Here is a 27,404-nt window from a genome sequence, read left to right on the forward strand (position 1 = left end):
TTGTATCCTAATCCTGATTTAATCCTAGTTTGCAGCCTTGATGTTATGAACTAATTATTTCACATATACATTTGCAGAGTCCTATGATGTGCCTTTCACAATATCCATACTGCCACTAAAGAATGCAAAATTTGATCTTGAGAGATCTGCAGAGATGAAATGAATGATGAGAGAAAATGCATGCTAATAAACAAATTTATGATTGTGCAGAGGCAGGTGTGCTAATTCTACATTAAATAAGCATGGGACCAATGAAATAAACAGAACGATAATAAATTATTTTGTACTCCAGGTAATGTCGGGTAGTTGTATAGAAGTAGTTGTGGCCGAGTGGTTAAGGCAATGGACTTGAAATCCATTGGGGTTTCCTCACGCAGGTTCAAATCCTGCCAGCTATGTCTTGCTTTTTGAGCATGTAAAAAACAAAGATCATACTTCCTTGACTCCTTTATTTTCTAGGAAACTATACTAGCTATTATATTTCACATAGTTTGTCTATTAATATAGCAGCCACCTAATAGAAATTGCAACAGGTTTTAAATGACAATCATAAAATGCAAAGCAATTATTTTTCCACAGAAGCTCATCACAAAATCAACGTGCAGGTAGTTGTGGCCGAGCGGTTAAGGCGATGGACTCGCGCAGGTTCAAATCCTGCCAGCTACGTCTTGCTTTTCGAGCATGTCAAAAACAAAGATCATACTTCCTTGACTCCTTTATTTTCTAGGAAACTATACTAGCTATTATATTTCACATAGTTTGTCTATTAATATAGCAGCCACCTAAAAGAAATTGCAACAGGTTTTAAATGACAATCGTGAAATGGAAAGCAATTATTTTTCCACAGAAGCTCATCACAAAATCAACGTGCAGGTAGTTGTGGCCGAGTGGTTAAGGCGATGGACTCGCGCAGGTTCAAATCCTGCCAGCTACGTTTTGCTTTTCAAACTTATTTAAAAACACAATATGCATTTAAGATGTAGAAAAGCAAAATATGTTATGTTAAACAATGTAACTGTCTCATCCTAAATCACCTTCACTTGCATCCTATTTCACAATGGACTGCTTTTTGAAGCACGTGATCTCAGACAGTGAGGCTCTTCCTGCATTTTAGGAACATGTCATCAAACCATCTCCAAATTTTTTTTACTGTTTCATGATGTAATGGTTATTTATGTGTAGATCTGAGTTAAAATTTGATTTGTTAATAACAACTAAACTTTTAATTAACAAATCAGCAGCACTAGGAAGAAATGTGCATATCAGATACTTTCAAATATCACAAAACTGTAGTGCTATCTGTGGAATTACAGTGAATGTATTGCAATTATTTCCATCAGCCACTTTGTAAGATACATAACAAAGTTTATTTGTTCATTCCAGAACATATTATCATCTTCATCATAATCAACAATTGCCACCAAGCTCAGGAAATCTTTCCCATCTTAAAGTTAATCTTAAATATATCTCTATAACACTGACATGAGCTGTTTCTTTTTAAAACATAAACAGTAATTGAAAAATTTAAATCAATATTTTTTGGAAACCATCATACTCACCATTGTATCCTAATCCTCATTTAATCCTAGTTTGCAGCCTTGATGTTATGAACTAATTATTTCACATATACATTTGCAGAATCCTATGATGTGCCTTTCACAATATCCATACTGCCACTAAAGAATGCAAAATTTGATCTTGAGAGATCTGCAGAGATGAAATGAATGATGAGAGAAAATGCATGTTAATAAACAAATTTATGATTGTGCAGTGGCAGGTGTGCTAATTCTACATTAAATAAGCATGGGACCAATGAAATAAACAGAACGATAATAAATTATTTTGTACTCCAGGTAATATCTGGTATTGGTATAGAAGTAGTTGTGGCTGAGTGGTTAAGGCGATGGACTCGAAATCCATTGGGGATTCCCCGCGCAGGTTCAAATCCTGCCAGCTACGTTTTGCTTTTCAAACTTATTTAAAAACACAATATGCATTTAAGATGTAGAAAAGCAAAATATGTTATGTTGAACAATGTAACTGTCTCATCCTAAATCACCTTCACCTGCATCCTATTTCACAATGGACTGCTTTTTGAAGCACGTGATCTCAGACAGTGAGGCTCTTCCTGCATTTTAGGAACATGTCATTAAACCATCTCCAATTTTTTTTACTGTTTCATATTGTAATGGTTATTTATGTGTAGATCTGAGTAAAAATTTGTTTTGTTAATAACAACTAAACTTTTAATTAACAAATCAGCAGCACTAGGAAGAAATGTGCATATCAGATACTTTCAAATATCACAAAACTGTAGTGCTATCTGTGGAATTACAGTGAATGTATTGCAATTATTTCCATCGGCCACTTTTTAAGATACATAACAAAGTTTATTTGTTCATTCCAGAACATATTATCATCTTCATCATAATCAACAATTGCCACCAAGCTCAGGAAATCTTTCCCATCTTAAAGTTAATCTTAAATATATCTCTATAACACTGACATGAGCTGTTTCTTTTTAAAACATAAACAGTAATTGAAAAATTTAAATCAATATTTTTTGGAAACCATCATACTCACCATTGTATCCTAATCCTGATTTAATCCTAGTTTGCAGCCTTGATGTTATTAACTAATTATTTCACATATACATTTGCAGAATCCTATGATGTGCCTTTCACAATATCCATACTGCCACTAAAGAATGCAAAATTTGATCTTGAGAGATCTGCAGAGATGAAATGAATGATGAGAGAAAATGCATGCTAATAAACAAATTTATGATTGTGCAGTGGCAGGTGTGCTAATTCTACATTAAATAAGCATGGGACCAATGAAATAAACAGAACGATAATAAATTATTTTGTACTCCAGGTAATGTCGGGTAGTTGTATAGAAGTAGTTGTGGCCTAGTGGTTAAGGCGATGGACTTGAAATCCATTGGGGTTTCCCCGCGCAGGTTCAAATCCTGCCAGCTATGTCTTGCTTTTTCAGCATGTAAAAAACAAAGATCATACTTCCTTGACTCCTTTATTTTCTAGGAAACTATACTAGCTATTATATTTCACATAGTTTGTCTATTAATATAGCAGGCACCTAATAGAAATTGCAACAGGTTTTAAATGACAATCATAAAATGCAAAGCAATTATTTTTCCACAGAAGCTCATCACAAAATCAACATGCAGGTAGTTGTGGCCGAGTGGTTAAGGCGATGGACTCGCGCATGTTCAAATCCTGCCAGCTACGTCTTGCTTTTCGAGCATGTCAAAAACAAAGATCATACTTCCTTGACTCCTTTATTTTCTAGGAAACTATACTAGCTATTATATTTCACATAGTTTGTCTATTAATATAGCAGCCACCTAAAAGAAATTGCTACAGGTTTTAAATGACAATCATGAAATGGAAAGCAATTATTTTTCCACAGAAGCTCATCACAAAATCAACGTGCAGGTAGTTGTGGCCGAGTGGTTAAGGCGATGGACTCGCGCAGGTTCAAATCCTGCCAGCTACATTTTGCTTTTCAAACTTATTTAAAAACACAATATGCATTTAAGATGTAGAAAAGCAAAATATGTTATGTTAAACAATGTAACTGTCTCATCCTAAATCACCTTCACTTGCATCCTATTTCACAATGGACTGCTTTTTGAAGCACGTGATCTCAGACAGTGAGGCTCTTCCTGCATTTTAGGAACATGTCATCAAACCATCTCCAAATTTTTTTTACTGTTTCATGATGTAATGGTTATTTATGTGTAGATCTGAGTAAAAATTTGTTTTGTTAATAACAACTAAACTTTTAATTAACAAATCAGCAGCACTAGGAAGAAATGTGCATATCAGATACTTTCAAATATCACAAAACTGTAGTGCTATCTGTGGAATTACAGTGAATGTATTGCAATTATTTCCATCGGCCACTTTTTAAGATACATAACAAAGTTTTTTTGTTCATTCCAGAACATATTATCATCTTCATCATAATCAACAATTGCCACCAAGCTCAGGAAATCTATCCCATCTTAAAGTTAATCTTAAATATATCTCTATAACACTGACATGAGCTGTTTCTTTTTAAAACATAAACAGTAATTGAAAAATTTAAATCAATATTTTTTGGAAACCATCATACTCACCATTGTATCCTAATCCTGATTTAATCCTAGTTTGCAGCCTTGATGTTATGAACTAATTATTTCACATATACATTTGAAGAATCCTATGATGTGCCTTTCACAATATCCATACTGCCACTAAAGAATGCAAAATTTGATCTTGGGAGATCTGCAGAGATGAAATGAATGATAAGAGAAAATGCAAGTTAATAAACAAATTTATGATTGTGCAGAGGCAGGTGTGCTAATTCTACATTAAATAAGCATGGGACCAATGAAATAAACAGAACGATAATAAATTATTTTGTACTCCAGGTAATGTCGGGTAGTTGTATAGAAGTAGTTGTGGCCGAGTGGTTAAGGCGATGGACTTGAAATCCATTGGGGTTTCCCCGCGCAGGTTCAAATCCTGCCAGCTATGTCTTGCTTTTTCAGCATGTAAAAAACAAAGATCATACTTCCTTGACTCCTTTATTTTCTAGGAAACTATACTAGCTATTATATTTCACATAGTTTGTCTATTAATATAGCAGCCACCTAATAGAAATTGCAACAGGTTTTAAATGACAATCATAAAATGCAAAGCAATTATTTTTCCACAGAAGCTCATCACAAAATCAACGTGCAGGTAGTTGTGGCCGAGTGGTTAAGGCGATGGACTCGCGCAGGTTCAAATCCTGCCAGCTACGTTTTGCTTTTCAAACTTATTTAAAAACACAATATGCATTTAAGATGTAGAAAAGCAAAATATGTTATGTTAAACAATGTAACTGTCTCATCCTAAATCACCTTCACTTGCATCCTATTTCACAATGGACTGCTTTTTGAAGCACGTGATCTCAGACAGTGAGGCTCTTCCTGCATTTTAGGAACATGTCATCAAACCATCTCCAAATTTTTTTTACTGTTTCATGATATAATGGTTATTTATGTGTAGATCTGAGTTAAAATTTGTTTTGTTAATAACAACTAAACTTTTAATTAACAAATCAGCAGCACTAGGAAGAAATGTGCATATCAGATACTTTCAAATATCACAAAACTGTAGTGCTATCTGTGGAATTACAGTGAATGTATTGCAATTATTTCCATCGGCCACTTTTTAAGATACATAACAAAGTTTATTTGTTCATTCCAGAACATATTATCATCTTCTTCATAATCAACAATTGCCACCAAGCTCAGGAAATCTATCCCATCTTAAAGTTAATCTTAAATATATCTCTATAACACTGACATGAGCTGTTTCTTTTTAAAACATAAACAGTAATTGAAAAATTTAAATCAATATTTTTTGGAAACCATCATACTCACCATTGTATCCTAATCCTGATTTAATCCTAGTTTGCAGCCTTGATGTTATGAACTAATTATTTCACATATACATTTGCAGAATCCTATGATGTGCCTTTCACAATATCCATACTGCCACTAAAGAATGCAAAATTTGATCTTGAGAGATCTGCAGAGATGAAATGAATGATAAGAGAAAATGCAAGTTAATAAACAAATTTATGATTGTGCAGAGGCAGGTGTGCTAATTCTACATTAAATAAGCATGGGACCAATGAAATAAACAGAACGATAATAAATTATTTTGTACTCCAGGTAATGTCGGGTAGTTGTATAGAAGTAGTTGTGGCCGAGTGGTTAAGGCGATGGACTTGAAATCCATTGGGGTTTCCCCGCACAGGTTCAAATCCTGCCAGCTACGTCTTGCTTTTTGAGCATGTAAAAAACAAAGATCATACTTCCTTGACTCCTTTATTTTCTAGGAAACTATACTAGCTATTATATTTCACATAGTTTGTCTATTAATATAGCAGCCACCTAATAGAAATTGCAACAGGTTTTAAATGACAATCATAAAATGCAAAGCAATTATTTTTCCACAGAAGCTCATCACAAAATCAACGTGCAGGTAGTTGTGGCCGAGTGGTTAAGGCGATGGACTCGCGCAGGTTCAAATCCTGCCAGCTACGTTTTGCTTTTCAAACTTATTTAAAAACACAATATGCATTTAAGATGTAGAAAAGCAAAATATGTTATGTTAAACAATGTAACTGTCTCATCCTAAATCACCTTCACTTGCATCCTATTTCACAATGGACTGCTTTTTGAAGCACGTGATCTCAGACAGTGAGGCTCTTCCTGCATTTTAGGAACATGTCATCAAACCATCTCCAAATTTTTTTTACTGTTTCATGATGTAATGGTTATTTATGTGTAGATCTGAGTTAAAATTTGTTTTGTTAATAACAACTAAACTTTTAATTAACAAATCAGCAGCACTAGGAAGAAATGTGCATATCAGATACTTTCAAATATCACAAAACTGTAGTGCTATCTGTGGAATTACAGTGAATGTATTGCAATTATTTCCATCGGCCACTTTTTAAGATACATAACAAAGTTTATTTGTTCATTCCAGAACATATTATCATCTTCTTCATAATCAACAATTGCCACCAAGCTCAGGAAATCTATCCCATCTTAAAATTAATCTTAAATATATCTCTATAACACTGACATGAGCTGTTTCTTTTTAAAACATAAACAGTAATTGAAAAATTTAAATCAATATTTTTTGGAAACCATCATACTCACCATTGTATCCTAATCCTGATTTAATCCTAGTTTGCAGCCTTGATGTTATGAACTAATTATTTCACATATACATTTGCAGAATCCTATGATGTGCCTTTCACAATATCCATACTGCCACTAAAGAATGCAAAATTTGATCTTGAGAGATCTGCAGAGATGAAATGAATGATAAGAGAAAATGCAAGTTAATAAACAAATTTATGATTGTGCAGAGGCAGGTGTGCCAATTCTACATTAAATAAGCATGGGACCAATGAAATAAACAGAACGATAATAAATTATTTTGTACTCCAGGTACTGTCGGGTAGCTGTATAGAAGTAGTTGTGGCTGAGTGGTTAAGGCGATGGACTTGAAATTCATTGGCGTTTCCCCGCGCAGGTTCAAATCCTGCCAGCTACGTCTTGCTTTTTGAGCATGTAAAAAACAAAGATCATACTTCCTTGACTCCTTTATTTTCTAGGAAACTATACTAGCTATTATATTTCACATAGTTTGTCTATTAATATAGCAGCCACCTAATAGAAATTGCAACAGGTTTTAAATGACAATCATGAAATGGAAAGCAATTATTTTTCCACAGAAGCTCATCACAAAATCAACGTGCAGGTAGTTGTGGCCGAGTGGTTAAGGCGATGGACTCGCGCAGGTTCAAATCCTGCCAGCTATGTTTTGCTTTTCAAACTTATTTAAAAACACAATATGCATTTAAGATGTAGAAAAGCAAAATATGTTATGTTAAACAATGTAACTGTCTCATCCTATATCACCTTCACTTGCATCCTATTTCACAATGGACTGCTTTTTGAAGCACGTGATCTCAGACAGTGAGGCTCTTCCTGCATTTTAGGAACATGTCATCAAACCATCTCCAAATTTTTTTTACTGTTTCATGATGTAATGGTTATTTATGTGTAGATCTGAGTTAAAATTAGTTTTGTTAATAACAACTAAACTTTTAATTAACAAATCAGCAGCACTAGGAAGAAATGTGCATATCAGATACTTTCAAATATCACAAAACTGTAGTGCTATCTGTGGAATTACAGTGAATGTATTGCAATTATTTCCATCGGCCACTTTTAAAGATACATAACAAAGTTTATTTGTTCATTCCAGAACATATTATCATCTTCATCATAATCAACAATTGCCACCAAGCTCAGGAAATCTTTCCCATCTTAAAGTTAATCTTAAATATATCTCTATAACACTGACATGAGCTGTTTCTTTTTAAAACATAAACAGTAATTGAAAAATTTAAATCAATATTTTTTGGAAACCATCATACTCACCATTGTATCCTAATCCTGATTTAATCCTAGTTTGCAGCCTTGATGTTATGAACTAATTATTTCACATATACATTTGCAGAATCCTATGATGTGCCTTTCACAATATCCATACTGCCACTAAAGAATGCAAAATTTGATCTTGAGAGATCTGCAGAGATGAAATGAATGATAAGAGAAAATGCAAGTTAATAAACAAATTTATGATTGTGCAGAGGCAGGTGTGCCAATTCTACATTAAATAAGCATGGGACCAATGAAATAAACAGAACGATAATAAATTATTTTGTACTCCAGGTACTGTCGGGTAGCTGTATAGAAGTAGTTGTGGCTGAGTGGTTAAGGCGATGGACTTGAAATTCATTGGCGTTTCCCCGCGCAGGTTCAAATCCTGCCAGCTACGTCTTGCTTTTTGTGCATGTAAAAAACAAAGATCATACTTCCTTGACTCCTTTATTTTCTAGGAAACTATACTAGCTATTATATTTCACATAGTTTGTCTATTAATATAGCAGCCACCTAATAGAAATTGCAACAGGTTTTAAATGACAGTCATGAAATGGAAAGCAATTATTTTTCCACAGAAGCTCATCACAAAATCAACGTGCAGGTAGTTGTGGCCGAGTGGTTAAGGCGATGGACTCGCGCAGGTTCAAATCCTGCCAGCTATGTTTTGCTTTTCAAACTTATTTAAAAACACAATATGCATTTAAGATGTAGAAAAGCAAAATATGTTATGTTAAACAATGTAACTGTCTCATCCTATATCACCTATACTTGCATCCTATTTCACAATGGACTGCTTTTTGAAGCACGTGATCTCAGACAGTGAGGCTCTTCCTGCATTTTAGGAACATGTCATCAAACCATCTCCAAATTTTTTTTACTGTTTCATGATGTAATGGTTATTTATGTGTAGATCTGAGTTAAAATTAGTTTTGTTAATAACAACTAAACTTTTAATTAACAAATCAGCAGCACTAGGAAGAAATGTGCATATCAGATACTTTCAAATATCACAAAACTGTAGTGCTATCTGTGGAATTACAGTGAATGTATTGCAATTATTTCCATCGGCCACTTTTAAAGATACATAACAAAGTTTATTTGTTCATTCCAGAACATATTATCATCTTCATCATAATCAACAATTGCCACCAAGCTCAGGAAATCTTTCCCATCTTAAAGTTAATCTTAAATATATCTCTATAGCACTGACATGAGCTGTTTCTTTTTAAAACATAAACAGTAATTGAAAAATTTAAATCAATATTTTTTGGAAACCATCATACTCACCATTGTATCCTAATCCTGATTTAATCCTAGTTTGCAGCCTTGATGTTATGAACTAATTATTTCACATATACATTTGCAGAATCCTATGATGTGCCTTTCACAATATCCATACTGCCACTAAAGAATGCAAAATTTGATCTTGGGAGATCTGCAGAGATGAAATGAATGATAAGAGAAAATGCAAGTTAATAAACAAATTTATGATTGTGCAGAGGCAGGTGTGCTAATTCTACATTAAATAAGCATGGGACCAATGAAATAAACAGAACGATAATAAATTATTTTGTACTCCAGGTAATGTCGGGTAGTTGTATAGAAGTAGTTGTGGCCGAGTGGTTAAGGCGATGGACTTGAAATCCATTGGGGTTTTCCCGCGCAGGTTCAAATCCTGCCAGCTATGTCTTGCTTTTTGAGCATGTAAAAAACAAAGATCATACTTCCTTGACTCCTTTATTTTCTAGGAAACTATACTAGCTATTATATTTCACATAGTTTGTCTATTAATATAGCAGCCACCTAATAGAAATTGCAACAGGTTTTAAATGACAATCATAAAATGCAAAGCAATTATTTTTCCACAGAAGCTCATCACAAAATCAACGTGCAGGTAGTTGTGGCCGAGTGGTTAAGGCGATGGACTCGCGCAGGTTCAAATCCTGCCAGCTACGTTTTGCTTTTCAAACTTATTTAAAAACACAATATGCATTTAAGATGTAGAAAAGCAAAATATGTTATGTTAAACAATGTAACTGTCTCATCCTAAATCACCTTCACTTGCATCCTATTTCACAATGGACTGCTTTTTGAAGCACGTGATCTCAGACAGTGAGGCTCTTCCTGCATTTTAGGAACATGTCATCAAACCATCTCCAAATTTTTTTTACTGTTTCATGATATAATGGTTATTTATGTGTAGATCTGAGTTAAAATTTGTTTTGTTAATAACAACTAAACTTTTAATTAACAAATCAGCAGCACTAGGAAGAAATGTGCATATCAGATACTTTCAAATATCACAAAACTGTAGTGCTATCTGTGGAATTACAGTGAATGTATTGCAATTATTTCCATCGGCCACTTTTTAAGATACATAACAAAGTTTATTTGTTCATTCCAGAACATATTATCATCTTCTTCATAATCAACAATTGCCACCAAGCTCAGGAAATCTATCCCATCTTAAAGTTAATCTTAAATATATCTCTATAACACTGACATGAGCTGTTTCTTTTTAAAACATAAACAGTAATTGAAAAATTAAAATCAATATTTTTTGGAAACCATCATACTCACCATTGTATCCTAATCCTGATTTAATCCTAGTTTGCAGCCTTGATGTTATGAACTAATTATTTCACATATACATTTGCAGAATCCTATGATGTGCCTTTCACAATATCCATACTGCCACTAAAGAATGCAAAATTTGATCTTGAGAGATCTGCAGAGATGAAATGAATGATAAGAGAAAATGCAAGTTAATAAACAAATTTATGATTGTGCAGAGGCAGGTGTGCTAATTCTACATTAAATAAGCATGGGACCAATGAAATAAACAGAACGATAATAAATTATTTTGTACTCCAGGTAATGTCGGGTAGTTGTATAGAAGTAGTTGTGGCCGAGTGGTTAAGGCGATGGACTTGAAATCCATTGGGGTTTCCCCGCACAGGTTCAAATCCTGCCAGCTACGTCTTGCTTTTTGAGCATGTAAAAAACAAAGATCATACTTCCTTGACTCCTTTATTTTCTAGGAAACTATACTAGCTATTATATTTCACATAGTTTGTCTATTAATATAGCAGCCACCTAATAGAAATTGCAACAGGTTTTAAATGACAATCATAAAATGCAAAGCAATTATTTTTCCACAGAAGCTCATCACAAAATCAACGTGCAGGTAGTTGTGGCCGAGTGGTTAAGGCGATGGACTCGCGCAGGTTCAAATCCTGCCAGCTACGTTTTGCTTTTCAAACTTATTTAAAAACACAATATGCATTTAAGATGTAGAAAAGCAAAATATGTTATGTTAAACAATGTAACTGTCTCATCCTAAATCACCTTCACTTGCATCCTATTTCACAATGGACTGCTTTTTGAAGCACGTGATCTCAGACAGTGAGGCTCTTCCTGCATTTTAGGAACATGTCATCAAACCATCTCCAATTTTTTTTTACTGTTTCATGATGTAATGGTTATTTATGTGTAGATCTGAGTTAAAATTTGTTTTGTTAATAACAACTAAACTTTTAATTAACAAATCAGCAGCACTAGGAAGAAATGTGCATATCAGATACTTTCAAATATCACAAAACTGTAGTGCTATCTGTGGAATTACAGTGAATGTATTGCAATTATTTCCATCGGCCACTTTTTAAGATACATAACAAAGTTTATTTGTTCATTCCAGAACATATTATCATCTTCTTCATAATCAACAATTGCCACCAAGCTCAGGAAATCTATCCCATCTTAAAGTTAATCTTAAATATATCTCTATAACACTGACATGAGCTGTTTCTTTTTAAAACATAAACAGTAATTGAAAAATTTAAATCAATATTTTTTGGAAACCATCATACTCACCATTGTATCCTAATCCTGATTTAATCCTAGTTTGCAGCCTTGATGTTATGAACTAATTATTTCACATATACATTTGCAGAATCCTATGATGTGCCTTTCACAATATCCATACTGCCACTAAAGAATGCAAAATTTGATCTTGAGAGATCTGCAGAGATGAAATGAATGATAAGAGAAAATGCAAGTTAATAAACAAATTTATGATTGTGCAGAGGCAGGTGTGCTAATTCTACATTAAATAAGCATGGGACCAATGAAATAAACAGAACGATAATAAATTATTTTGTACTCCAGGTAATGTCGGGGAGTTGTATAGACGTAGTTGTGGCCGAGTGGTTAAGGCGATGGACTTGAAATCCATTGGGGTTTCCCCGCACAGGTTCAAATCCTGCCAGCTACGTCTTGCTTTTTCAGCATGTAAAAAACAAAGATCATACTTCCTTGACTCCTTTATTTTCTAGGAAACTATACTAGCTATTATATTTCACATAGTTTGTCTATTAATATAGCAGCCACCTAATAGAAATTGCAACAGATTTTAAATGACAATCATAAAATGCAAAGCAATTATTTTTCCACAGAAGCTCATCACAAAATCAATGTGCAGGTAGTTGTGGCCGAGTGGTTAAGGCGATGGACTCGCGCAGGTTCAAATCCTGCCAGCTACGTCTTACTTTTCGAGCATGTCAAAAACAAAGATCATACTTCCTTGACTCCTTTATTTTCTAGGAAACTATACTAGCTATTATATTTCACATAGTTTGTCTATTAATATAGCAGCCACCTAATAGAAATTGCAACAGGTTTTAAATGACAATCATGAAATGGAAAGCAATTATTTTTCCACAGAAGCTCATCACAAAATCAACGTGCAGGTAGTTGTGGCCGAGTGGTTAAGGCGATGGACTCGCGCAGGTTCAAATCCTGCCAGCTACGTTTTGCTTTTCAAACTTATTTAAAAACACAATATGCATTTAAGATGTAGAAAAGCAAAATATGTTATGTTAAACAATGTAACTGTCTCATCCTAAATCACCTTCACTTGCATCCTATTTCACAATGGACTGCTTTTTGAAGCACGTGATCTCAGACAGTGAGGCTCTTCCTGCATTTTAGGAACATGTCATCAAACCATCTCCAAATTTTTTTTACTGTTTCATGATGTAATGGTTATTTATGTGTAGATCTGAGTTAAAATTTGATTTGTTAATAACAACTAAACTTTTAATTAACAAATCAGCAGCACTAGGAAGAAATGTGCATATCAGATACTTTCAAATATCACAAAACTGTAGTGCTATCTGTGGAATTACAGTGAATGTATTGCAATTATTTCCATCAGCCACTTTGTAAGATACATAACAAAGTTTATTTGTTCATTCCAGAACATATTATCATCTTCATCATAATCAACAATTGCCACCAAGCTCAGGAAATCTTTCCCATCTTAAAGTTAATCTTAAATATATCTCTATAACACTGACATGAGCTGTTTCTTTTTAAAACATAAACAGTAATTGAAAAATTTAAATCAATATTTTTTGGAAACCATCATACTCACCATTGTATCCTAATCCTGATTTAATCCTAGTTTGCAGCCTTGATGTTATGAACTAATTATTTCACATATACATTAGCAGAATCCTATGATGTGCCTTTCACATATATCCATACTGCCACTAAAGAATGCAAAATTTGATCTTGAGAGATCTGCAGAGATGAAATGAATGATAAGAGAAAATGCAAGTTAATAAACACATTTATGATTGTGCAGACGCAGGTGTGCTAATTCTACATTAAATAAGCATGGGACCAATGAAATAAACAGAACGATAATAAATTATTTTGTACTCCAGGTAATGTCGGGGAGTTGTATAGACGTAGTTGTGGCCGAGTGGTTCAGGCGATGGACTTGAAATCCATTGGGGTTTCCCCGCACAGGTTCAAATCCTGCCAGCTACGTCTTGCTTTTTCAGCATGTAAAAAACAAAGATCATACTTCCTTGACTCCTTTATTTTCTAGGAAACTATACTAGCTATTATATTTCACATAGTTTGTCTATTAATATAGCAGCCACCTAATAGAAATTGCAACAGATTTTAAATGACAATCATAAAATGCAAAGCAATTATTTTTCCACAGAAGCTCATCACAAAATCAACGTGCAGGTAGTTGTGGCCGAGTGGTTAAGGCGATGGACTCGCGCAGGTTCAAATCCTGCCAGCTACGTCTTGCTTTTTGAGCATGTAAAAAACAAAGATCATACTTCCTTGACTCCTTTATTTTCTAGGAAACTATACTAGCTATTATATTTCACATAGTTTGTCTATTAATATAGCAGCCACCTAATAGAAATTGCAACAGGTTTTAAATGACAATCATAAAATGCAAAGCAATTATTTTTCCACAGAAGCTCATCACAAAATCAACGTGCAGGTAGTTGTGGCCGAGTGGTTAAGGCGATGGACTCGCGCAGGTTCAAATCCTGCCAGCTACGTTTTGCTTTTCAAACTTATTTAAAAACACAATATGCATTTAAGATGTAGAAAAGCAAAATATGTTATGTTAAACAATGTAACTGTCTCATCCTAAATCACCTTCACTTGCATCCTATTTCACAATGGACTGCTTTTTGAAGCACGTGATCTCAGACAGTGAGGCTCTTCCTGCATTTTAGGAACATGTCATTAAACCATCTCCAATTTTTTTTACTGTTTCATGATGTAATGGTTATTTATGTGTAGATCTGAGTTAAAATTTGTTTTGTTAATAACAACTAAACTTTTAATTAACAAATCAGCAGCACTAGGAAGAAATGTGCATATCAGATACTTTCAAATATCACAAAACTGTAGTGCTATCTGTGGAATTACAGTGAATGTATTGCAATTATTTCCATCGGCCACTTTTTAAGATACATAACAAAGTTTATTTGTTCATTCCAGAACATATTATCATCTTCTTCATAATCAACAATTGCCACCAAGCTCAGGAAATCTATCCCATCTTAAAGTTAATCTTAAATATATCTCTATAACACTGACATGAGCTGTTTCTTTTTAAAACATAAACAGTAATTGAAAAATTTAAATCAATATTTTTTGGAAACCATCATACTCACCATTGTATCCTAATCCTGATTTAATCCTAGTTTGCAGCCTTGATGTTATGAACTAAATATTTCACATATACATTTGCAGAATCCTATGATGTGCCTTTCACAATATCCATACTGCCACTAAAGAATGCAAAATTTGATCTTGAGAGATCTGCAGAGATGAAATGAATGATAAGAGAAAATGCAAGTTAATAAACAAATTTATGATTGTGCAGAGGCAGGTGTGCTAATTCTACATTAAATAAGCATGGGACCAATGAAATAAACAGAACGATAATAAATTATTTTGTACTCCAGGTAATGTCGGTTAGCTGTATAGAAGTAGTTGTGGCTGAGTGGTTAAGGCGATGGACTTGAAATTCATTGGGGTTTCCCCGCGCAGGTTCAAATCCTGCCAGCTACGTCTTGCTTTTTGAGCATGTAAAAAACAAAGATCATACTTCCTTGACTCCTTTATTTTCATGGAAACTGTACTAGCTATTATATTTCCCATAGTTTGTCTATTAATATAGCAGCTACCAAATAGAAATTGCAACAGGTTTTAAATGACAATCATGAAATGGAAAGCAATTATTTTTCCACAGAAGCTCATCACAAAATCAACGTGCAGGTAGTTGTGGCCGAGTGGTTAAGGCGATGGACTCGCGCAGGTTCAAATCCTGCCAGCTATGTTTTGCTTTTCAAACTTATTTAAAAACACAATATGCATTTAAGATGTAGAAAAGCAAAATATGTTATGTTAAACAATGTAACTGTCTCATCCTATATCACCTTCACTTGCATCCTATTTCACAATGGACTGCTTTTTGAAGCACGTGATCTCAGACAGTGAGGCTCTTCCTGCATTTTAGGAACATGTCATCAAACCATCTCCAAATTTTTTTTACTGTTTCATGCTGTAATGGTTATTTATGTGTAGATCTGAGTTAAAATTAGTTTTGTTAATAACAACTAAACTTTTAATTAACAAATCAGCAGCACTAGGAAGAAATGTGCATATCAGATACTTTCAAATATCACAAAACTGTAGTGCTATCTGTGGAATTACAGTGAATGTATTGCAATTATTTCCATCGGCCACTTTTAAAGATACATAACAAAGTTTATTTGTTCATTCCAGAACATATTATCATCTTCATCATAATCAACAATTGCCACCAAGCTCAGGAAATCTTTCCCATCTTAAAGTTAATCTTAAATATATCTCTATAACACTGACATGAGCTGTTTCTTTTTAAAACATAAACAGTAATTGAAAAATTTAAATCAATATTTTTTGGAAACCATCATACTCACCATTGTATCCTAATCCTGATTTAATCCTAGTTTGCAGCCTTGATGTTATGAACTAATTATTTCACATATACATTTGCAGAATCCTATGATGTGCCTTTCACAATATCCATACTGCCACTAAAGAATGCAAAATTTGATCTTGAGAGATCTGCAGAGATGAAATGAATGATAAGAGAAAATGCAAGTTAATAAACAAATTTATGATTGTGCAGAGGCAGGTGTGCCAATTCTACATTAAATAAGCATGGGACCAATGAAATAAACAGAACGATAATAAATTATTTTGTACTCCAGGTACTGTCGGGTAGCTGTATAGAAGTAGTTGTGGCTGAGTGGTTAAGGCGATGGACTTGAAATTCATTGGCGTTTCCCCGCGCAGGTTCAAATCCTGCCAGCTACGTCTTGCTTTTTGTGCATGTAAAAAACAAAGATCATACTTCCTTGACTCCTTTATTTTCTAGGAAACTATACTAGCTATTATATTTCACATAGTTTGTCTATTAATATAGCAGCCACCTAATAGAAATTGCAACAGGTTTTAAATGACAGTCATGAAATGGAAAGCAATTATTTTTCCACAGAAGCTCATCACAAAATCAACGTGCAGGTAGTTGTGGCCGAGTGGTTAAGGCGATGGACTCGCGCAGGTTCAAATCCTGCCAGCTATGTTTTGCTTTTCAAACTTATTTAAAAACACAATATGCATTTAAGATGTAGAAAAGCAAAATATGTTATGTTAAACAATGTAACTGTCTCATCCTATATCACCTTCACTTGCATCCTATTTCACAATGGACTGCTTTTTGAAGCACGTGATCTCAGACAGTGAGGCTCTTCCTGCATTTTAGGAACATGTCATCAAACCATCTCCAAATTTTTTTTACTGTTTCATGATGTAATGGTTATTTATGTGTAGATCTGAGTTAAAATTAGTTTTGTTAATAACAACTAAACTTTTAATTAACAAATCAGCAGCACTAGGAAGAAATGTGCATATCAGATACTTTCAAATATCACAAAACTGTAGTGCTATCTGTGGAATTACAGTGAATGTATTGCAATTATTTCCATCGGCCACTTTTAAAGATACATAACAAAGTTTATTTGTTCATTCCAGAACATATTATCATCTTCATCATAATCAACAATTGCCACCAAGCTCAGGAAATCTTTCCCATCTTAAAGTTAATCTTAAATATATCTCTATAGCACTGACATGAGCTGTTTCTTTTTAAAACATAAACAGTAATTGAAAAATTTAAATCAATATTTTTTGGAAACCATCATACTCACCATTGTATCCTAATCCTGATTTAATCCTAGTTTGCAGCCTTGATGTTATGAACTAATTATTTCACATATACATTTGCAGAATCCTATGATGTGCCTTTCACAATATCCATACTGCCACTAAAGAATGCAAAATTTGATCTTGGGAGATCTGCAGAGATGAAATGAATGATAAGAGAAAATGCAAGTTAATAAACAAATTTATGATTGTGCAGAGGCAGGTGTGCTAATTCTACATTAAATAAGCATGGGACCAATGAAATAAACAGAACGATAATAAATTATTTTGTACTCCAGGTAATGTCGGGTAGTTGTATAGAAGTAGTTGTGGCCGAGTGGTTAAGGCGATGGACTTGAAATCCATTGGGGTTTTCCCGCGCAGGTTCAAATCCTGCCAGCTATGTCTTGCTTTTTGAGCATGTAAAAAACAAAGATCATACTTCCTTGACTCCTTTATTTTCTAGGAAACTATACTAGCTATTATATTTCACATAGTTTGTCTATTAATATAGCAGCCACCTAATAGAAATTGCAACAGGTTTTAAATGACAATCATAAAATGCAAAGCAATTATTTTTCCACAGAAGCTCATCACAAAATCAACGTGCAGGTAGTTGTGGCCGAGTGGTTAAGGCGATGGACTCGCGCAGGTTCAAATCCTGCCAGCTACGTTTTGCTTTTCAAACTTATTTAAAAACACAATATGCATTTAAGATGTAGAAAAGCAAAATATGTTATGTTAAACAATGTAACTGTCTCATCCTAAATCACCTTCACTTGCATCCTATTTCACAATGGACTGCTTTTTGAAGCACGTGATCTCAGACAGTGAGGCTCTTCCTGCATTTTAGGAACATGTCATCAAACCATCTCCAAATTTTTTTTACTGTTTCATGATATAATGGTTATTTATGTGTAGATCTGAGTTAAAATTTGTTTTGTTAATAACAACTAAACTTTTAATTAACAAATCAGCAGCACTAGGAAGAAATGTGCATATCAGATACTTTCAAATATCACAAAACTGTAGTGCTATCTGTGGAATTACAGTGAATGTATTGCAATTATTTCCATCGGCCACTTTTTAAGATACATAACAAAGTTTATTTGTTCATTCCAGAACATATTATCATCTTCTTCATAATCAACAATTGCCACCAAGCTCAGGAAATCTATCCCATCTTAAAGTTAATCTTAAATATATCTCTATAACACTGACATGAGCTGTTTCTTTTTAAAACATAAACAGTAATTGAAAAATTAAAATCAATATTTTTTGGAAACCATCATACTCACCATTGTATCCTAATCCTGATTTAATCCTAGTTTGCAGCCTTGATGTTATGAACTAATTATTTCACATATACATTTGCAGAATCCTATGATGTGCCTTTCACAATATCCATACTGCCACTAAAGAATGCAAAATTTGATCTTGAGAGATCTGCAGAGATGAAATGAATGATAAGAGAAAATGCAAGTTAATAAACAAATTTATGATTGTGCAGAGGCAGGTGTGCTAATTCTACATTAAATAAGCATGGGACCAATGAAATAAACAGAACGATAATAAATTATTTTGTACTCCAGGTAATGTCGGGTAGTTGTATAGAAGTAGTTGTGGCCGAGTGGTTAAGGCGATGGACTTGAAATCCATTGGGGTTTCCCCGCACAGGTTCAAATCCTGCCAGCTACGTCTTGCTTTTTGAGCATGTAAAAAACAAAGATCATACTTCCTTGACTCCTTTATTTTCTAGGAAACTATACTAGCTATTATATTTCACATAGTTTGTCTATTAATATAGCAGCCACCTAATAGAAATTGCAACAGGTTTTAAATGACAATCATAAAATGCAAAGCAATTATTTTTCCACAGAAGCTCATCACAAAATCAACGTGCAGGTAGTTGTGGCCGAGTGGTTAAGGCGATGGACTCGCGCAGGTTCAAATCCTGCCAGCTACGTTTTGCTTTTCAAACTTATTTAAAAACACAATATGCATTTAAGATGTAGAAAAGCAAAATATGTTATGTTAAACAATGTAACTGTCTCATCCTAAATCACCTTAACTTGCATCCTATTTCACAATGGACTGCTTTTTGAAGCACGTGATCTCAGACAGTGAGGCTCTTCCTGCATTTTAGGAACATGTCATCAAACCATCTCCAATTTTTTTTTACTGTTTCATGATGTAATGGTTATTTATGTGTAGATCTGAGTTAAAATTTGTTTTGTTAATAACAACTAAACTTTTAATTAACAAATCAGCAGCACTAGGAAGAAATGTGCATATCAGATACTTTCAAATATCACAAAACTGTAGTGCTATCTGTGGAATTACAGTGAATGTATTGCAATTATTTCCATCGGCCACTTTTTAAGATACATAACAAAGTTTATTTGTTCATTCCAGAACATATTATCATCTTCTTCATAATCAACAATTGCCACCAAGCTCAGGAAATCTATCCCATCTTAAAGTTAATCTTAAATATATCTCTATAACACTGACATGAGCTGTTTCTTTTTAAAACATAAACAGTAATTGAAAAATTTAAATCAATATTTTTTGGAAACCATCATACTCACCATTGTATCCTAATCCTGATTTAATCCTAGTTTGCAGCCTTGATGTTATGAACTAATTATTTCACATATACATTTGCAGAATCCTATGATGTGCCTTTCACAATATCCATACTGCCACTAAAGAATGCAAAATTTGATCTTGAGAGATCTGCAGAGATGAAATGAATGATAAGAGAAAATGCAAGTTAATAAACAAATTTATGATTGTGCAGAGGCAGGTGTGCTAATTCTACATTAAATAAGCATGGGACCAATGAAATAAACAGAACGATAATAAATTATTTTGTACTCCAGGTAATGTCGGGGAGTTGTATAGACGTAGTTGTGGCCGAGTGGTTAAGGCGATGGACTTGAAATCCATTGGGGTTTCCCCGCACAGGTTCAAATCCTGCCAGCTACGTCTTGCTTTTTCAGCATGTAAAAAACAAAGATCATACTTCCTTGACTCCTTTATTTTCTAGGAAACTATACTAGCTATTATATTTCACATAGTTTGTCTATTAATATAGCAGCCACCTAATAGAAATTGCAACAGATTTTAAATGACAATCATAAAATGCAAAGCAATTATTTTTCCACAGAAGCTCATCACAAAATCAACGTGCAGGTAGTTGTGGCCGAGTGGTTAAGGCGATGGACTCGCGCAGGTTCAAATCCTGCCAGCTACGTCTTACTTTTCGAGCATGTCAAAAACAAAGATCATACTTCCTTGACTCCTTTATTTTCTAGGAAACTATACTAGCTATTATATTTCACATAGTTTGTCTATTAATATAGCAGCCACCTAATAGAAATTGCAACAGGTTTTAAATGACAATCATGAAATGGAAAGCAATTATTTTTCCACAGAAGCTCATCACAAAATCAACGTGCAGGTAGTTGTGGCCGAGTGGTTAAGGCGATGGACTCGCGCAGGTTCAAATCCTGCCAGCTACGTTTTGCTTTTCAAACTTATTTAAAAACACAATATGCATTTAAGATGTAGAAAAGCAAAATATGTTATGTTAAACAATGTAACTGTCTCATCCTAAATCACCTTCACTTGCATCCTATTTCACAATGGACTGCTTTTTGAAGCACGTGATCTCAGACAGTGAGGCTCTTCCTGCATTTTAGGAACATGTCATCAAACCATCTCCAAATTTTTTTTACTGTTTCATGATGTAATGGTTATTTATGTGTAGATCTGAGTTAAAATTTGATTTGTTAATAACAACTAAACTTTTAATTAACAAATCAGCAGCACTAGGAAGAAATGTGCATATCAGATACTTTCAAATATCACAAAACTGTAGTGCTATCTGTGGAATTACAGTGAATGTATTGCAATTATTTCCATCAGCCACTTTGTAAGATACATAACAAAGTTTATTTGTTCATTCCAGAACATATTATCATCTTCATCATAATCAACAATTGCCACCAAGCTCAGGAAATCTTTCCCATCTTAAAGTTAATCTTAAATATATCTCTATAACACTGACATGAGCTGTTTCTTTTTAAAACATAAACAGTAATTGAAAAATTTAAATCAATATTTTTTGGAAACCATCATACTCACCATTGTATCCTAATCCTGATTTAATCCTAGTTTGCAGCCTTGATGTTATGAACTAATTATTTCACATATACATTAGCAGAATCCTATGATGTGCCTTTCACATATATCCATACTGCCACTAAAGAATGCAAAATTTGATCTTGAGAGATCTGCAGAGATGAAATGAATGATAAGAGAAAATGCAAGTTAATAAACACATTTATGATTGTGCAGACGCAGGTGTGCTAATTCTACATTAAATAAGCATGGGACCAATGAAATAAACAGAACGATAATAAATTATTTTGTACTCCAGGTAATGTCGGGGAGTTGTATAGACGTAGTTGTGGCCGAGTGGTTCAGGCGATGGACTTGAAATCCATTGGGGTTTCCCCGCACAGGTTCAAATCCTGCCAGCTACGTCTTGCTTTTTCAGCATGTAAAAAACAAAGATCATACTTCCTTGACTCCTTTATTTTCTAGGAAACTATACTAGCTATTATATTTCACATAGTTTGTCTATTAATATAGCAGCCACCTAATAGAAATTGCAACAGATTTTAAATGACAATCATAAAATGCAAAGCAATTATTTTTCCACAGAAGCTCATCACAAAATCAACGTGCAGGTAGTTGTGGCCGAGTGGTTAAGGCGATGGACTCGCGCAGGTTCAAATCCTGCCAGCTACGTCTTGCTTTTTGAGCATGTAAAAAACAAAGATCATACTTCCTTGACTCCTTTATTTTCTAGGAAACTATACTAGCTATTATATTTCACATAGTTTGTCTATTAATATAGCAGCCACCTAATAGAAATTGCAACAGGTTTTAAATGACAATCATAAAATGCAAAGCAATTATTTTTCCACAGAAGCTCATCACAAAATCAACGTGCAGGTAGTTGTGGCCGAGTGGTTAAGGCGATGGACTCGCGCAGGTTCAAATCCTGCCAGCTACGTTTTGCTTTTCAAACTTATTTAAAAACACAATATGCATTTAAGATGTAGAAAAGCAAAATATGTTATGTTAAACAATGTAACTGTCTCATCCTAAATCACCTTCACTTGCATCCTATTTCACAATGGACTGCTTTTTGAAGCACGTGATCTCAGACAGTGAGGCTCTTCCTGCATTTTAGGAACATGTCATTAAACCATCTCCAATTTTTTTTACTGTTTCATGATGTAATGGTTATTTATGTGTAGATCTGAGTTAAAATTTGTTTTGTTAATAACAACTAAACTTTTAATTAACAAATCAGCAGCACTAGGAAGAAATGTGCATATCAGATACTTTCAAATATCACAAAACTGTAGTGCTATCTGTGGAATTACAGTGAATGTATTGCAATTATTTCCATCGGCCACTTTTTAAGATACATAACAAAGTTTATTTGTTCATTCCAGAACATATTATCATCTTCTTCATAATCAACAATTGCCACCAAGCTCAGGAAATCTATCCCATCTTAAAGTTAATCTTAAATATATCTCTATAACACTGACATGAGCTGTTTCTTTTTAAAACATAAACAGTAATTGAAAAATTTAAATCAATATTTTTTGGAAACCATCATACTCACCATTGTATCCTAATCCTGATTTAATCCTAGTTTGCAGCCTTGATGTTATGAACTAAATATTTCACATATACATTTGCAGAATCCTATGATGTGCCTTTCACAATATCCATACTGCCACTAAAGAATGCAAAATTTGATCTTGAGAGATCTGCAGAGATGAAATGAATGATAAGAGAAAATGCAAGTTAATAAACAAATTTATGATTGTGCAGAGGCAGGTGTGCTAATTCTACATTAAATAAGCATGGGACCAATGAAATAAACAGAACGATAATAAATTATTTTGTACTCCAGGTAATGTCGGTTAGCTGTATAGAAGTAGTTGTGGCTGAGTGGTTAAGGCGATGGACTTGAAATTCATTGGGGTTTCCCCGCGCAGGTTCAAATCCTGCCAGCTACGTCTTGCTTTTTGAGCATGTAAAAAACAAAGATCATACTTCCTTGACTCCTTTATTTTCATGGAAACTGTACTAGCTATTATATTTCCCATAGTTTGTCTATTAATATAGCAGCTACCAAATAGAAATTGCAACAGGTTTTAAATGACAATCATGAAATGGAAAGCAATTATTTTTCCACAGAAGCTCATCACAAAATCAACGTGCAGGTAGTTGTGGCCGAGTGGTTAAGGCGATGGACTCGCGCAGGTTCAAATCCTGCCAGCTATGTTTTGCTTTTCAAACTTATTTAAAAACACAATATGCATTTAAGATGTAGAAAAGCAAAATATGTTATGTTAAACAATGTAACTGTCTCATCCTATATCACCTTCACTTGCATCCTATTTCACAATGGACTGCTTTTTGAAGCACGTGATCTCAGACAGTGAGGCTCTTCCTGCATTTTAGGAACATGTCATCAAACCATCTCCAAATTTTTTTTACTGTTTCATGCTGTAATGGTTATTTATGTGTAGATCTGAGTTAAAATTAGTTTTGTTAATAACAACTAAACTTTTAATTAACAAATCAGCAGCACTAGGAAGAAATGTGCATATCAGATACTTTCAAATATCACAAAACTGTAGTGCTATCTGTGGAATTACAGTGAATGTATTGCAATTATTTCCATCGGCCACTTTTAAAGATACATAACAAAGTTTATTTGTTCATTCCAGAACATATTATCATCTTCATCATAATCAACAATTGCCACCAAGCTCAGGAAATCTTTCCCATCTTAAAGTTAATCTTAAATATATCTCTATAACACTGACATGAGCTGTTTCTTTTTAAAACATAAACAGTAATTGAAAAATTTAAATCAATATTTTTTGGAAACCATCATACTCACCATTGTATCCTAATCCTGATTTAATCCTAGTTTGCAGCCTTGATGTTATGAACTAATTATTTCACATATACATTTGCAGAATCCTATGATGTGCCTTTCACAATATCCATACTGCCACTAAAGAATGCAAAATTTGATCTTGAGAGATCTGCAGAGATGAAATGAATGATAAGAGAAAATGCAAGTTAATAAACAAATTTATGATTGTGCAGAGGCAGGTGTGCTAATTCTACATTAAATAAGCATGGGACCAATGAAATAAACAGAATGATAATAAATTATTTTGTACTCCAGGTAATGTCGGGTAGTTGTATAGAAGTAGTTGTGGCCGAGTGGTTAAGGCGATGGACTTGAAATCCATTGGGGTTTCCCCGCACAGGTTCAAATCCTGCCAGCTACGTCTTACTTTTCGAGCATGTCAAAAACAAAGATCATACTTCCTTGACTCCTTTATTTTCTAGGAAACTATACTAGCTATTATATTTCACATAGTTTGTCTATTAATATAGCAGCCACCTAATAGAAATTGCAACAGGTTTTAAATGACAATCATGAAATGGAAAGCAATTATTTTTCCACAGAAGCTCATCACAAAATCAACGTGCAGGTAGTTGTGGCCGAGTGGTTAAGGCGATGGACTCGCGCAGGTTCAAATCCTGCCAGCTACGTTTTGCTTTTCAAACTTATTTAAAAACACAATATGCATTTAAGATGTAGAAAAGCAAAATATGTTATGTTAAACAATGTAACTGTCTCATCCTAAATCACCTTCACTTGCATCCTATTTCACAATGGACTGCTTTTTGAAGCACGTGATCTCAGACAGTGAGGCTCTTCCTGCATTTTAGGAACATGTCATCAAACCATCTCCAAATTTTTTTTACTGTTTCATGATGTAATGGTTATTTATGTGTAGATCTGAGTTAAAATTTGATTTGTTAATAACAACTAAACTTTTAATTAACAAATCAGCAGCACTAGGAAGAAATGTGCATATCAGATACTTTCAAATATCACAAAACTGTAGTGCTATCTGTGGAATTACAGTGAATGTATTGCAATTATTTACATCAGCCACTTTGTAAGATACATAACAAAGTTTATTTGTTCATTCCAGAACATATTATCATCTTCATCATAATCAACAATTGCCACCAAGCTCAGGAAATCTTTCCCATCTTAAAGTTAATCTTAAATATATCTCTATAACACTGACATGAGCTGTTTCTTTTTAAAACATAAACAGTAATTGAAAAATTTAAATCAATATTTTTTGGAAACCATCATACTCACCATTGTATCCTAATCCTGATTTAATCCTAGTTTGCAGCCTTGATGTTATGAACTAATTATTTCACATATACATTTGCAGAATCCTATGATGTGCCTTTCACAATATCCATACTGCCACTAAAGAATGCAAAATTTGATCTTGAGAGATCTGCAGAGATGAAATGAATGATGAGAGAAAATGCATGTTAATAAACAAATTTATGATTGTGCAGTGGCAGGTGTGCTAATTCTACATTAAATAAGCATGGGACCAATGAAATAAACAGAACGATAATAAATTATTTTGTACTCCAGGTAATATCTGGTAGTGGTATAGAAGTAGTTGTGGCTGAGTGGTTAAGGCGATGGACTCGAAATCCATTGGGGATTCCCCGCGCAGGTTCAAATCCTGCCAGCTACGTTTTGCTTTTCAAACTTATTTAAAAACACAATATGCATTTAAGATGTAGAAAAGCAAAATATGTTATGTTGAACAATGTAACTGTCTCATCCTAAATCACCTTCACCTGCATCCTATTTCACAATGGACTGCTTTTTGAAGCACGTGATCTCAGACAGTGAGGCTCTTCCTGCATTTTAGGAACATGTCATTAAACCATCTCCAATTTTTTTTACTGTTTCATATTGTAATGGTTATTTATGTATAGATCTGAGTTAAAATTAGTTTTGTTAATAACAACTAAACTTTTAATTAACAAATCAGCAGCACTAGGAAGAAATGTGCATATCAGATACTTTCAAATATCACAAAACTGTAGTGCTATCTGTGGAATTACAGTGAATGTATTGCAATTATTTCCATCGGCCACTTTTTAAGATACATAACAAAGTTTATTTGTTCATTCCAGAACATATTATCATCTTCATCATAATCAACAATTGCCACCAAGCTCAGGAAATCTTTCCCATCTTAAAGTTAATCTTAAATATATCTCTATAACAGTGACATGAGCTGTTTCTTTTTAAAACATAAACAGTAATTGAAAAATTTAAATCAATATTTTTTGGAAACCATCATACTCACCATTGTATCCTAATCCTGATTTAATCCTAGTTTGCAGCCTTGATGTTATGAACTAATTATTTCACATATACATTTGCAGAATCCTATGATGTGCCTTTCACAATATCCATACTGCCACTAAAGAATGCAAAATTTGATCTTGAGAGATCTGCAGAGATGAAATGAATGATGAGAGAAAATGCATGCTAATAAACAAATTTATGATTGTGCAGAGGCAGGTGTGCTAATTATACATTAAATAAGCATGGGACCAATGAAATAAACAGAACGATAATAAATTATTTTGTACTCCAGGTAATGTCAGGTAGTTGTATAGAAGTAGTTGTGGCCGAGTGGTTAAGGCGATGGACTTGAAATCCATTGGGGTTTCCCCGCACAGGTTCAAATCCTGCCAGCTACGTCTTGCTTTTTCAGCATGTAAAAAACAAAGATCATACTTCCTTGACTCCTTTATTTTCTAGGAAACTATACTAGCT

At 33.8% G+C, this 27,404-nt stretch overlaps 21 non-coding genes across 21 annotated transcripts; all 21 read left to right on the forward strand.

Annotated features, from left to right (window-relative positions):
* The first annotated feature begins 316 nt into the window (after positions 1 to 316).
* TRNAS-UGA (transfer RNA serine (anticodon UGA)) lies at positions 317 to 398 on the forward strand. Its single transcript has one exon. It is a non-coding gene; the product is annotated as a tRNA-Ser (tRNA).
* A 1,479-nt stretch (positions 399 to 1,877) lies between these two features.
* On the forward strand, positions 1,878 to 1,959 carry TRNAS-CGA (transfer RNA serine (anticodon CGA)). The gene has a single exon. It is a non-coding gene; the product is annotated as a tRNA-Ser (tRNA).
* Positions 1,960 to 2,901: 942 nt separating this feature from the next.
* Positions 2,902 to 2,983, forward strand: TRNAS-UGA (transfer RNA serine (anticodon UGA)). Its single transcript has one exon. It is a non-coding gene; the product is annotated as a tRNA-Ser (tRNA).
* Positions 2,984 to 4,462: 1,479 nt separating this feature from the next.
* TRNAS-UGA (transfer RNA serine (anticodon UGA)) lies at positions 4,463 to 4,544 on the forward strand. Its single transcript has one exon. It is a non-coding gene; the product is annotated as a tRNA-Ser (tRNA).
* Positions 4,545 to 5,755: 1,211 nt separating this feature from the next.
* TRNAS-UGA (transfer RNA serine (anticodon UGA)) lies at positions 5,756 to 5,837 on the forward strand. The gene has a single exon. It is a non-coding gene; the product is annotated as a tRNA-Ser (tRNA).
* Positions 5,838 to 7,048: 1,211 nt separating this feature from the next.
* Positions 7,049 to 7,130, forward strand: TRNAS-UGA (transfer RNA serine (anticodon UGA)). The gene has a single exon. It is a non-coding gene; the product is annotated as a tRNA-Ser (tRNA).
* A 1,211-nt stretch (positions 7,131 to 8,341) lies between these two features.
* TRNAS-UGA (transfer RNA serine (anticodon UGA)) lies at positions 8,342 to 8,423 on the forward strand. Its single transcript has one exon. It is a non-coding gene; the product is annotated as a tRNA-Ser (tRNA).
* Positions 8,424 to 9,634: 1,211 nt separating this feature from the next.
* On the forward strand, positions 9,635 to 9,716 carry TRNAS-UGA (transfer RNA serine (anticodon UGA)). The gene has a single exon. It is a non-coding gene; the product is annotated as a tRNA-Ser (tRNA).
* A 1,211-nt stretch (positions 9,717 to 10,927) lies between these two features.
* On the forward strand, positions 10,928 to 11,009 carry TRNAS-UGA (transfer RNA serine (anticodon UGA)). The gene has a single exon. It is a non-coding gene; the product is annotated as a tRNA-Ser (tRNA).
* Positions 11,010 to 12,220: 1,211 nt separating this feature from the next.
* On the forward strand, positions 12,221 to 12,302 carry TRNAS-UGA (transfer RNA serine (anticodon UGA)). The gene has a single exon. It is a non-coding gene; the product is annotated as a tRNA-Ser (tRNA).
* A 1,480-nt stretch (positions 12,303 to 13,782) lies between these two features.
* Positions 13,783 to 13,864, forward strand: TRNAS-UGA (transfer RNA serine (anticodon UGA)). The gene has a single exon. It is a non-coding gene; the product is annotated as a tRNA-Ser (tRNA).
* A 1,478-nt stretch (positions 13,865 to 15,342) lies between these two features.
* Positions 15,343 to 15,424, forward strand: TRNAS-UGA (transfer RNA serine (anticodon UGA)). Its single transcript has one exon. It is a non-coding gene; the product is annotated as a tRNA-Ser (tRNA).
* Positions 15,425 to 16,635: 1,211 nt separating this feature from the next.
* On the forward strand, positions 16,636 to 16,717 carry TRNAS-UGA (transfer RNA serine (anticodon UGA)). Its single transcript has one exon. It is a non-coding gene; the product is annotated as a tRNA-Ser (tRNA).
* Positions 16,718 to 17,928: 1,211 nt separating this feature from the next.
* On the forward strand, positions 17,929 to 18,010 carry TRNAS-UGA (transfer RNA serine (anticodon UGA)). Its single transcript has one exon. It is a non-coding gene; the product is annotated as a tRNA-Ser (tRNA).
* Positions 18,011 to 19,221: 1,211 nt separating this feature from the next.
* On the forward strand, positions 19,222 to 19,303 carry TRNAS-UGA (transfer RNA serine (anticodon UGA)). The gene has a single exon. It is a non-coding gene; the product is annotated as a tRNA-Ser (tRNA).
* Positions 19,304 to 20,514: 1,211 nt separating this feature from the next.
* Positions 20,515 to 20,596, forward strand: TRNAS-UGA (transfer RNA serine (anticodon UGA)). The gene has a single exon. It is a non-coding gene; the product is annotated as a tRNA-Ser (tRNA).
* Positions 20,597 to 22,076: 1,480 nt separating this feature from the next.
* Positions 22,077 to 22,158, forward strand: TRNAS-UGA (transfer RNA serine (anticodon UGA)). Its single transcript has one exon. It is a non-coding gene; the product is annotated as a tRNA-Ser (tRNA).
* Positions 22,159 to 23,636: 1,478 nt separating this feature from the next.
* Positions 23,637 to 23,718, forward strand: TRNAS-UGA (transfer RNA serine (anticodon UGA)). The gene has a single exon. It is a non-coding gene; the product is annotated as a tRNA-Ser (tRNA).
* Positions 23,719 to 24,929: 1,211 nt separating this feature from the next.
* TRNAS-UGA (transfer RNA serine (anticodon UGA)) lies at positions 24,930 to 25,011 on the forward strand. The gene has a single exon. It is a non-coding gene; the product is annotated as a tRNA-Ser (tRNA).
* Positions 25,012 to 26,222: 1,211 nt separating this feature from the next.
* Positions 26,223 to 26,304, forward strand: TRNAS-CGA (transfer RNA serine (anticodon CGA)). The gene has a single exon. It is a non-coding gene; the product is annotated as a tRNA-Ser (tRNA).
* A 942-nt stretch (positions 26,305 to 27,246) lies between these two features.
* Positions 27,247 to 27,328, forward strand: TRNAS-UGA (transfer RNA serine (anticodon UGA)). The gene has a single exon. It is a non-coding gene; the product is annotated as a tRNA-Ser (tRNA).
* Positions 27,329 to 27,404: the final 76 nt, after the last annotated feature.

Source organism: Taudactylus pleione, unplaced genomic scaffold, assembly GCF_031769625.1.
Source record: "Taudactylus pleione unplaced genomic scaffold, aTauple2 ptg000085l, whole genome shotgun sequence".
Classification (NCBI taxonomy): Eukaryota; Metazoa; Chordata; class Amphibia; order Anura; family Myobatrachidae; genus Taudactylus; species Taudactylus pleione.